The following is a 13,204-nucleotide window of genomic DNA, read 5'->3' as shown; positions in this document are numbered from 1 at the left end:
CTAAAAATAAACAGTTATTTAATAACCGTAAAAATTAGGTTTTTAAAAACCCAGTATTTGTAGAAAAAAGTGGGTTTTTTAAAAACCCGATTTAGACGAAGTTAAAAAATAACTGACCATTTTCGGTTGTGGAGACGTTTCTGGAACGTCTTAAATACGTTTATTTAACGAGTTTAGTAACTTATCCGTTAAATAACCAGAGTAAATATCCGGTTTATTTTCCGCTTTCTAACCACAAAATGTTATTTGGGAAAGAAAAAGAAAGAAATATCATTATAATAAACTGAAACGTAAAATCTAGCCAACATTGATATTTTAATTATCAAAGTGAAATTTTCACTATCCCACCTGAAATTAAAAAATGTCAAAATGATATGATAAAATATCAAAATTGATATTTTAATTGTTGGACGACTTTTGTCACTGATAAATGTTAATTTGATAGCTGTTATTATCGAATTTTTTTTTTCGGTGTATGAACGATGAAGCTCTTCAGCTGACTTGGTTCATTTTTTTTTTTAATGTTTTCGGTAACGGCTTAACCAATTTTGAGCAAAAGAGCAAAAGTAACAACTAACAATTTATGAAGTTCTAGATATTTTTAATTTATTTATATACTTATCAGAAAAAAAAAGTAAAAAAGTTTTGAATTTACTAAGCAAAATTTAAATCTTTGCCTTATATTTATTTATTTTGTTTTTTTAGCTGTTATTTAACATTTCTGACTTTAAGTTCTTAGTAAGGCCACAAAATCAAGTCCTTACAACCGGGTTGTGCATTTCTCTTTATTTTTTTTTTTTTTTTTTGCTTTTCTTTTTGTATCCTGTGTTGGCCATTGTTTTGCCAAAGTGAAACAACTTTGAACTTTGGAGGCGTCCGTCGCCGTCGTCGTCGTTGGCGCCTTTGTTTGTTCCCTTTACTCTTTCTATTCTTTTTCGGTTGAGAAAAAACTTTTCTTTAAAAAATCATTTATAGAATTTTTTTCTGATGCTTTTTTTTTATTTTACTTTACACTGGGTGCCGATGCGGACTGCTAACGAATTCATGGGTATGTGTGCGTATTTTACACTTCACCGCCCCATCAACCATATACTCCTACACTTCGTTATACCAATGGCCACGTATAGGAAGCGCGCGAATATACTTTGTTAAATTAATTTTGACCAAGTCCTGCGGAAAAATAAGAAAAGGAAAATAGAAATCCTTCCTTCCACTCTAGATTCTCTAGAACAATAACAAAAGTTGAAAAAAAAAACGAAGAAGAAGAAAAAAAACATCATAAAACTTTATCGTTCGTGAGATTTCTTTGTTTCGATTGTGTCGCCCCCTACCGGTCAGACACAATTGGGGGTTTCAACATTTATAAAGTGAGTGCGAGACCCGTGGTTTTGTATCTTTAATGACATGTCCAGTATTCTGCTCACAGGTCATCATTTAAAGTTTTTTTTTTTTTTTTGTTATTTTGTCTATTTTATATTCTTTTGAAGAAAAAGGAAGGGATAGTTGAACCTGTATGGGTTAAATGGAGTATATGTATAGACAAACCGATGACAAAATAGATATAAGTATATAGAAATGGAAAAAACTTCATCATTTGAAAGTTTTCATCAAAATTGGACTCAATGTGGCTTCGAGTGGTTGGGTAAATTGTGGCTGTGGTGCGGGAGGAATAAAGTTTCTGTGTAGGTGAGCCACTTCTATGTATGATTGGAAAGTAAGGACAGATCCTTTTGGGAATCAATTGGTCGTAGAAAGGACATAAACTTGAGATGAATAATAAGTGATGTTTGTCGTTTTGATATTTTATTTAGAGAATTAGGACTAGTTTTGGGATGTATTTTTTTCTGTGTTGTGTTGTTGTTGCTTAAAATGGTTTTGGGCAATTAGTAGGCACAGTAGGATATCTAATTTCAAGTTTAGGTACTTATAGAAATGGTCAGATGTTTGCTAAGAGACACACTTGTGATTTATTAATAGAAAATTGAAAAATTGAAAGCAAAGTTGGTTGATTCTCAATGGGAGGTGGTTCAGAATCTATAAATTGATGGAACTTGAAATTATTATTTTTTAAGTTGCGTTTATAGAAAATTTTAGGGTCTGGGACACATTGCGGTTAACTTTGACTTAAAACATTGGCTTTATTTTTTTACGATTTAAATTATATGCTCATAATTGATTGATTGTAATGCCAGCAAGTACTTTAATTGATGTTTAACAAACTCTTGAATAAAAAAAGTTAACAATTTAGATCCCCAGGCTTAATCTTAGTTAGACTTTTACCCGGAAATCATAAAATTCAAGAAAACAAAAACGTCAATGCACTGACCAGGCAGATCTTAATCAATTCTTCCAGGAAATTCAAGGAAGGCAATTATTAAAAAAGTATACAATAGAGTGCTACGCAAACATTATTTCTTTTTTTTACTGACAATAATAAATGTTTTGTTCCTAAAGATTTCTAGAAAATTAAAAATGAACCGTAAAATGTGAGAACAACTCTTTGCGAACTACATATAATAGTGAAGAAAGTACTTAGTCACGAAACGAGTATACATATAACTTGTTTTGTGACGATATTAATTTTGAGCAAACAAATTTTGTATGAACAGTTTTTTCCTATTCATTACATTTAAAAAAAATTTAAATTTTGTCTCATACGTCTGGGGAGGATTGTGGTAACTTCTTAAATACTAAAAATAAAAAGATATTATTGCACTTATATACCGACCCTATAAAAAGAAAACAATAGGTACTAATAATTATAATAATAATAATTATAATGATAATAATTATTAATAGTATATATATAAGAATATAACTTTTAGTTATTTCTATAATTTGGCACCAAAATCATAAAAATCGAAAGAAAAATATCAATATATACACTGAGGGAAAAAATAAATTGAAGTTGAAACATCGTTTTTTTCAAAGATGAACTACTTTGATTTATGTGACTTTAAGATACGAAACCATCAAAAATTAACCTTTTTTCCACGTTGATTTTAAAATGTTTATCTTCAACGCAAAATCATTCCGAATAATAGTTAAATCAATGTGGTTTTCATTGAATTTACGTAGTTTTATGGTGGCTTTTCCCTCAGTGTACCATTTTAGATAAGCTTTTAAGATGTGGGTTACTGTGGCGTATGCGTATTTTTTTGTTTTTGCTCCTTAATATAAGAGTCAGCTAATTTTATTTTAAGCAATTGGATTTAATATATTGATTAAAAACCTTTTATTCATATATCGCGTGTCCAGAATAAGCAAAGAAAATATTTCTTCATTCGTGATTTTCGGAAAAGAGATTTTTTTTAATTTTGAGGAAAGCTTAAGAGTCCAACCAACAAATTTTATGTTTCTAAAGCTTTAATTCTATAAGTATTTATTAAAAGAATTTTGCCAAGTTAAAACAACTTAGTATTGGAGTTCTATCACCGGAAATAGTTAGAGATACAAAAAAAAACTACAAAGCGTAATTTTAAGTAAAACTAGCTAAGCCACAAGTTTGTTGAACACATCATTTTTCGAAACCTATTGCATCCTTTATAACTGGCCTGGCAAAAAGAGGACTTTTCACAGATTGTAAACCACCTATTTGAATACCTGAAATCAGTTTTGTTACAAATTTCCTTGAAAAATCTGTTTTTAACTAAGTAACCAAAACATTAATTAAAAAATGCGATTTATATTTCGTTTTTTTTCTTAAATTTATATATTTTTTTTAAGAAAGGTTTGTTTTTGATAACACCGGCCCACAAAAAAAATAAATCAGACTTTTGACCGGCTAGGTATGATTTATATATATTTTGATGCGCTGAGTCAGTTATTTTGTAAGCCCTAAGATTTTTGAATAAATAGAAAAAAACCTTACGAATCCCCAATTTTACCGCGATTTTTATACTTCAGATTTTGAAGGTGTACGGGGAAAACTGACGTTATATTCGGATTCAGCGTAAATCAAAATATATAAAGATCTACCGATCCGCTCAAAAGTACTACCTCTTTTTTTTGAGGCCGGCCGGTGTAATTTTTTGTTTTTGACAAATTTAATATATGTGTTAAATGTATGAGGTTAAAAAATATTTAAAAAAAATTTGTTTCAAATTTGAAAGGATTTTGTTTTTCTGTTTATTTGTTAACACACTGTGGTGTATACGTGTTCTTTTTTTAATTATATTTTTTTAGGAAAATTCAGGTTTTATTTGGATTCAAATTTTTAAACATGCTCAACTCATGTACAATTTGCTTTTAGTGTTCCGAATAAAATTTGAGTTCAAAAATCTAACATTTCATTTTATTCCAAAAAAACTCCCTTTAATCTTGCATATTTAAATAAACTGTTTTGTTTCCCATTTCAAAAATCATACAATTTTCATGCTTATTTCAAAAAAAAAAAACATTGGAATGACCCGTTTTCCAAAAAATTGATTGATTGAAAATTGTATTTAGCAGATATCTACTTTTCGTAGTACACGTGGATTTGTAACAACCTAGACTTTATTAGCTCAAGAGTCAAGAATTTCAAAAAATGCTCTTTTTTCTGAATTTTTTCCACTTCGACATCGATTTTAGACAAATACTTGCAGTAAAAAATTTTATTTTTAATTTATATTTTTAAACAATACTTATTTCACAATTAAACGAGATACTTTTTTGAAGAAATCGCTAGAAAACCTAAATTAAGATTTTTGCGGGTGAAGTGAAATTTTAAATTTGAATATACCATTACGTAAATCGCGAAACAAGCTATAAAACATAGTTGACCTTATGTGCATTGATCTTATTTTCCAAAGCACACAGATTTTTTTAAATGAAAATCGCTACAGCCGTTTTCAAAAAAAAAGAAGATCATATTTGTTTTGTCTTAAGAAAATTTCAAAATCATCTCTAGGTGATAACATAAAACACTTTACCACCAAGTTTGAACCAAATCGCTCTTTCTTTTACTAAAATATTGCGAGGCGACGAGATGAGACCATTGCGTTTTATTTCAAAGTTAAAAAAATTTATTTCGCATAAGAAATTTTCGATATCGCTTCTATTGTAGAATTATCCAATGTTCATATTCATAGCCTGGACTTGAACCCAGAACCTCAGCCGTGATAATCAATCTTATCAACGCTAAGGTACTACTCTACAATATACCAAATAAAATACCAATTACTTTTTACTAGATGATATTAATATCAATTTTAACACTTTGACATCCCTGAACTTCATCAAACTCAAAAAATTAAATCTTCCAATTTTCCATTAATTTTTAATTGATACCAAAAGACAGTGCCCTTATAAAAATTTATAATCTCCTTAAAAATTTCAGAGTGAAATACCTACTCTCTTTCAAACTTCATCTTTGATCCAACTTTCTCATTCCTGAACTTTCGAGTCTTAAAACTAAAACTAAAAAAAAAAAAACTAAAACAAACAAAAAACACAAAATCAAAGCTCACTAACGAGTCAAGTACCTATTACAGAGTTTTGGCCTTTAAAGTTCACAAAGGACTATGGTTTTCAAATTAAAAAGGCAAAACAAAAAAGACCACCAACTATCGATTACTTCATTGCTTCGCTGATTCTTTTTTCATATTCTTCGCATGTCCTAACTTTCAATCCCATATTTGACCAAAAGCCTTCCTCGAGCCAAAGTAGTCATAAAACAAAATAAAAACGAAATCAAAATGCATCCCTTGTTCCCGGTTAGAAAGTAAATGTTTCACACTCAAACACACAAGAATTCATTTGTTCAAGGAAGCCAAAAGAAGCTCAAGCTCAAGATCTAAAAATGAAAAACCTTTAACAAAAAAAAAGGATTCCCTCTGGATGGTAACAAAGAAGCCCAACTTGCTGCACATGTTGAATGCAGTAATTATTTTTCCATCCGGACCTCCCAACAATTCTCTTTTCTCTTATTTTTCTATTTTCCTTGTTTTCTTTGCAAAAAAAAAAAATGCTGAAAAAAAAGAAGAACCACCCTAACTACATACATAGTCACCTACTCCTTGAAGTCTGTGGTGTGTGATGTTGTAACAGTTACAAACGAGCCATCAAAGAGGTTTGAAAGGGGAGCACGACCACTACACCACTACACCCAACACCAGCACCAAATCACATTCAGAAAAGTTCAGCTCTTGAATGTTTAAAAAAATGACTGCACTCAAAGCAAATAGCAAACTCTTGTAGTGAAAGAGTACGCGAAATACGCTCCTCCAGCCCAGGCAGCTACCAAGGACTACTCCTAAGCTGGGGGTATATGTTTTCGTCGTTCGTCGCCATCACCGTTCACTTCAGAGCAGAGAAGGACCAAAGGAAACGTCCATGTGAGAAATGGTATTTTTATGCTGGAGCAATTTTTTTGCACCTCCCGACTTCCTCATGTCTGCAGCAAGCAAGCAAGCCAACAACAAACGATCGGGGCTATTTCAATGGTTGTGAAAAATAGGATACAGAGGACGAAAAGAAAGAAGTAGGTACACCATTTCTACTTTGGCGAAGAAATATATGTGAATACAGTCCCGGTGGGGGTTAAGCGGGGGAACTAAAAAAAAAAATTCTGTCCTACATGCTCAAAACCTCGCATATCAAGGGCGATATTAGCATATCCACTCTGGATGGTCGTTCTACTGTATATCCTGACTCCCAGTACCCAACTCTCTGTATGTGTACTGTACACATTCCGCACAAGGATTAAATAGCTCACAGGTCTTTTATCACACCAGGACATGCCATTGCTTGAGACTGAGGGTTGTTAGTTGCTGCTGCAAAATTGCGTTGCATCAAGCTAATGTAAGGGGCCATGGCTACTTGTTCGAGAGTACGAATTCGAGAGTACGAGTTTATGTGCTGCGTTCCGGGGCTAAGCTTTACTCCTTTTTTGAATTCAATTGGGGATTTGTGCGTTTTTTTTTTTTTTGTTAACTCAGAACAGTGCCTTTTTTATTATGTCATCTATTTGGTGTGTCAATGTTGGTCCTTCGTCCAGGGTTTCATTTTTTTTTTCTTTATTTTTTTTTTTTGCATTCTGTACAAGTCGTAGCCAAGAGTCATGGTAAATTTGAGGTTAAATCCGGACAGCGTTACATTTTTGAGCTTTAATTGGCGTTTTTGATGTGCAGACTTTTGTAGGAACAAGGCCCCCTCAACCAAAAAAGAAATATAAATCCTTTCCCTATGAGAGAGAGGAATGATACTGTTTTTTTGTTCCTTACTTGTTGCACGTGTAGATATTTTGCATACCAGCTACATAGTTACTGTTTTAACATGCATAAAATACTAGGCATAAAAAAAATTTATTCTAACCATAAAGGCCGGACAAAAAACTCGTTATTTGCCAGATTGGCCAAATCATTGGTGTTTTTATTTGCCTGTAAGCCGGGAATTAGTTTTGAATAGTTTGCAAATAAAATGGAAACACAAACATAAATATTTATCACAATTTTTATGATTTGTGGATAATTGAAAATGGCTTTTATTTTGACGAACTTTTATTTTTTTTTTTTGTCAGGTGGGCAAAATGTTTTCTGCCATCAAATTGTTTTGGGATATCTATATTTTTTTTTTTTTAAACAAAATTAAAATAGTTTGTGTATTTCCACAGAATTAATTGATTACATTTTGTAGCCAGTTACCATGGATCATGGATGACATTATTATTCTAGGAAAAAAAAATGTTTTTATGTTATTTTTGTAACGCACAGTTATTTAACAGTTTATTACATTTTATGTACAGAATACGTGGAAACAATGCTATTTTAAAAAATTAGTAAGCATTGTGGGATTCTACGTAGGTTATAAATGGCACCTGGATGAAAATTCTAAGTAAATTTGTTTGAGACTTTCAACACTCTGACAAAGTGTTGTAAATTAGATTAAATGCACTTGGGTCAACAACTATTGTTATTTTATTTCTGAGCAATCATTGTTTTTCTTATGAATCTTATTTAATTATTTTTTTCATTCCGCAGCATTTTTTTTTCTGTGTTGCTCAAAACAAAACAAAGTAATAACTGGAATTGCTTTGAGGTGTTAGATATTTTAAGTTGATTATTGTTTCCGAGAATGTTGCATATCAAATTTTATTGAATCTTTTGTTTAACATAAATTCAGGTATGGTGAATAATATTCTTGGGGTTTAATTAGGCCCTGGTTCAACTTCATTTTTTCAAGCACTCCAATAATTCCAGAATTAAATTCACGTTCCTTTGAACTGAGAAATTAGTCTCCTTAACATCTCCTGCAAGATCCTTTCTACCATAGTATTTGAACGTTAAAACCAGGAAAGCTCACCATTGGCCAAATATTCACATTACGGTAGATCTTAGAAAATAAAATGCGCACCTGGGGTCGCACGTACTTGCTTTTATGCTTAAAGTAACTCTAATGTTAAAGCTTTTTATTCCAGAAAATTAGGGAAAAATTAAAATTAGAAATTTTCAAGAAATTAAAAAAAAAATAAAAAATCAATTCGGTTTTTATAATTAATTAAACACCGTTTTATATATGATCTTTTACAAAAAAAAAAAAACAAGTTTGTCATTTTATTTCTTGTATAAAAAAATATTTTTAGAAAATAAATTTCGAAAATCGTTAAAGTTATTTAAAAAAAAATATTTTTTTGTAGGTATATAAAAATTTTCTAAAATTAAAAAAAAAAAAAATGTTATGCCTCTTTGAAGAAATAATTAATTTACTGCTAAAAACTAAATTTCAAATAATTGATTTTTCAAAAATACAAAAATTGAAAAGTTTTTTAAAAATAAAAAAATGTGTTTTTTAAAATGTTCTAAAATATTGATATTACCTTTACTTAAACTCTTTTGTATAAAAATTTTCGTTGAAATCGGGTAAGTCTTGTACGATATATTTAGAAAAAATAAACGTGCTATGGCAGGTACCGTTGATAACGGTACAAAAAATATTTTTTTTTATTTCAAAAGTTGGCTCTTATATGTAATACTATACACAAAAATTTTAAGCAAAATCGTTAGAGCCATTTTCGAAAAATATTAGCTTTTCTTTTTCGGTATATGACAGGTTACCGTTAGTTTTGGTAGAAAAAAATAATTCAATTTCCCCTCTAGGGAATCTCCCAAAACTATTAACTACTAAGTTTGAAGAGAATCGCTCTAGTAATTTAGGCTCTAGCTCGAGGTGCATACAGACGGACAGGCAGAATTGCCGACCCTTTTTTTTGGCATTCTCCATCATCGTAACGTTATGTCTGATTGTTATCTCGAGTTCGATTTTTTTTTTTTTAATCCTAAGCTTGCCTATAGTACCTACATTATATCGCATGTAAAAAAAGGGACATCAAATTGATACCCATCAACTTGTCAAGGTGCTTTGTTGTTAGCAAACGTAGTTACTAAATCATGGATTAGAACACTACCTTCTGGTACCTCACCCACTTTTTTTTAACTGCCCTCTTATTTATTCAGTAAAATTGTGTAGAGTTCTTTAGGCATAGGTCTTCTTTTTATTTGAATTTGAGTCCTTTGTGCGGTATTTAATGAACAAATTTTTGTTTTCTTTAACCTTCTTTAAGTTAAAGATAATTCTGTGCACTTTTCAACTTCATTTTTAACCTTCTTTTTTAACCCTCAAAATCTTTTTTATCATAAATATTAAAATTTTCAAATAAAAAAAAAAACTATTTACCTTTACAAGTTAATTACCATTTGACATTAACCTCTTCTTGAAGAGCTATCTACGGATTTCCAAAAAGAGATCACCCTTAAAATGAAAAACTGAAAAGTACCAACCCAAAATAGAAGAAAAAATAATTATTCACTGTGAAAAATAAAAATCCAATTTATATTCAAATTTATTACATTAATGCGTGTATGTAAACATTTTGTACCTTCATTTAAATATAACTAAGTTTCAAATTACACATATCAACCCTCAGACTTTCATATTGATGGTATACAGTTCAAGAACCTTCTATACCCTTTCTCTTACACCATATCTTTTCCGTTAAAATTTACCCTTCCAGGCGATAATTTTTACACAAATGAATGTCAAAATTTTGTTCATAAATTTTAGAAAACCCACTCAACCCTTTTTTTTATCATCAGCAAGCTAACTGCTACACAACATAAAGTAAATATATTTTTTATACAAAAACAAAAATAAAATAAAATAATGACTATACACGACCTTGTGTATTCGTCCTTAATAGCCCTTTTTTGCCAAAGCAACCACCATCACCACAAAACAATACCCAAAGTCAATGAAATTGCCACATAATACAACACAATTCATAAAATTTTCGCGTCTCTCCTTATTTGTCCTTCATCCCTTTGCCCTCGTCAAGGATATAATTTGGTGGCGGCCAACAAATAATAGTAGACTCATTATATTTTCCAAATCAAGGCAGCCAAGGCGCGCGTTTAACAAAAAGGATTTCCCTTCGGGGAAGTCATGTCCTGCCAGGAGGTTCATAAATGGAAAAAATAAAACTGTGACAGAAAGATGTTTTTTTTTTATTGAGTCGTGGCCCTTTCATTTGCCCACCATCCAATATCCCTTCGCTCATAATTCAAACCTCGTATGAATTATTAAAAAAAAGGGGGCGCCACTTAACTTTCTATTTTTCATCTCCGAGCTGAGCGTCCTCTGTCGAACGCGAATTCTGCAAGGTAAGACAATTTGCCAAAGCAAAAAAATAGAGAGGATGCAATGATTTTTTAATGCAACGCTTGTAATAAAACACAAATGTTGTGCTCCCTTAACTAAGGACTGTGTACCGTTACCATCATGTGGAATATAGCGTCATTCCTCATCGCTGGAAGAGACGAAAAAAGGTGTGTCAGGGGGTGGACATCCTGCGGTGCCATTCAAGCTTCGACTTGTGAGGGTGGGAAAAAAGTATTGGTACAACAGAGTTTTTCACTTTTTCTAAAATGCATTCGCGAGGGTTTCTTTTCCTTCTGCTTTTACTCAACAACAAGGCAACACACAACAAACAAAAATAAGCATACAAAAATAACCCCTAACTTTACTTTTTTGTTGTTGTTGGAATTGAGGGTTGAAAACAAATTAACTTATAAAAATCAAGAAGGGTTTCAAGTATGCAAAGTGAGAGCTGGAGAGGCGCTCCACTTTGTTGTTGTCACACCATACCAAACCAGCTATCGCTGATGTAAAACTCGTTAGAGGTGTATGTGTGGTGGATTTGTTACTTCATTAACAGTAATTTGTGAGTGTTATTTCATTAACGGTGTAACCGAAGCACGACGAAGGTAAATAAGAGAAGTGAAACGGTTTTGTTTAAATTGCTGGATTTGGTGTTGGCGCCTTCTTCCTTATAACAAAAACATCAAGAAACGGCAACAAAAAAAAAAAAGGGTGGAAATAGCCCCCCCAAACTTGGAAGGTTTGCCGACGTTATGCGGTGTTGTACGTACCTATCCTTACTTCGATATTCCGTTGTATAATTCCGTTTTAAGAATTATTTTAAATTTTTAATTTTAATTACTGAAATGGGATGAGCTATGACTTCAATGATACTGAAAAGGTGATGCGTTAGCGAGAGAGAGCAAGTGCAAAAGTTGATATTTTATAAGGGTTGAGTGTTTAACCTTTTTTTACTCTGTAATGTGATGAATTTTTAAATATTACAAAATTAGATGCAAGAGATTGTGTTGTCTTTCTTTGTAAATGAAAGGCTAATTGGTATTTTTAATTCAATATAATGTATTAAGTTGTGTTAAAAATAAAAACTAATACCATTAAAGAAAACATATTGTTTTGGCATAGCATCTATTTTTAGGGACTGGCGAAAGGTATAATGTAAACTCAACTTAATTTAAAAAGACCTTTATTAACAAATTGAACAAAGAAATGGTGGCTATGTGAAGTTGATAACAGGAACGTTAGTCCAGGATTGCCCAACTTTTTTTTCGTTAGCCCACCCTTAGTTCTAAAATTATAACGGATTTCAACTAAAAAATCACAAAAAATAATTTTTGGGTATTCAGTGTAAAAATTATTGGTTTTGCACTGTGGTTCGTTTATCCAACGTTAGCCAAAGATATCCCCGCAAATCATTGTTTTGTTTAAGTTTAAGAAATATTCAAAACACAAAAGTTGCAATGAACATTTCTAAAGTCCTCAAAATTATCAACAAAAGTTACGCATACACCATGTGCCCCACACTCAAAATTTTTACTATTTAACCGTAAAATTTTCAGTAAATGTCAAACAAAAATTGAAATGGTTTTACTATTCAGTCAGTGACTAAATTAGATGAAACTAAGAAAGTCACTGAGGTGTATACGTAACTTTTTGTTGCGAATTTTGAGGACTTTGGCATTGTTCAGTGCAAATTTTGTATTTTGAATATTTCCAAAATGTTTTGTGGACAAACGATGATTTTTTCTTTTGTGTCAATTTCTTTAGGTGGACAAACGATTGCCGTTTGATATTTTGTATGAAAGTTGCTATAAAAAAAACTGTTTTTTTAATATTTGTTAAAGGGAGGAGATTTTGGGAATGTATCAGGAACTTGAGCTGGGCAAACGCAAAAAACTCAATAGCTTCTATATTTTACTGTTTTCAGATGTTTGACCTTCAGATAAAATAAAGATTATGTGGTTTTGAGTCGAATGAGGTAAAAAATTTATTTCTATCGGTATCTGGTAGACAGGTATAACGGTTTAAAAACGTTGGACTTATTCCGTTCTTACAACTTACGGTTTGAAATTTAACCGAAAGCCCAATTTTGAATGAAATAAACATATAATTTATTGAAAACAAAAGTTTTAATGATATCAATCGATTAACTATTGATAGAATTTAAGTAATCGAAACAAAAAAGTGTTATACATAGTAAAACAAAAATTTTTGTTGTGGTCTATTTTTTACTTGATTAGAACAAAAAATGGGAAAATAAAGATAGGTTCGGAATGGTCATTCTTCGGTTAATTTTCAATGAAAAATCTTTTAGAGCCGAGCATTTTGAAGGAAATTTAATCTTCTGTTCTTATTTAGAGCAATGCATATGACTATCTCAGACCGAAAAAAACCGTTAAAAAAAGCAAAAAAAAACTCAAAAAATGTTTTTTTTTATTTTTTTTTTTTTTGGAATGTTTTGCAATGGATTTTTTTTTTTTCAATTATTAAAAAACATTCTTTGGATATTAAATTTGATTCTCTACAACAAGTTTTAAAATGAATTTATCAAAATTATGCTTTGTTTACGAGA

At 31.0% G+C, this 13,204-nt stretch overlaps 1 protein-coding gene across 1 annotated transcript in view; it reads right to left on the bottom strand.

Annotated features, from left to right (window-relative positions):
* LOC129916502 (lachesin) overlaps positions 1-13,204 on the bottom strand; it is a 133,648-nt gene that overhangs the window by 80,870 nt on the left and 39,574 nt on the right. The gene's annotated exons all lie outside the window — the stretch shown is intronic.

This window comes from Episyrphus balteatus, chromosome 3 (assembly GCF_945859705.1).
Source record: "Episyrphus balteatus chromosome 3, idEpiBalt1.1, whole genome shotgun sequence".
Lineage (NCBI taxonomy): Eukaryota > Metazoa > Arthropoda > Insecta > Diptera > Syrphidae > Episyrphus > Episyrphus balteatus.
The sequence above is the reverse complement of the archived record's forward strand: the minus strand, read 5'-3'. Positions and strand labels throughout refer to the sequence as shown.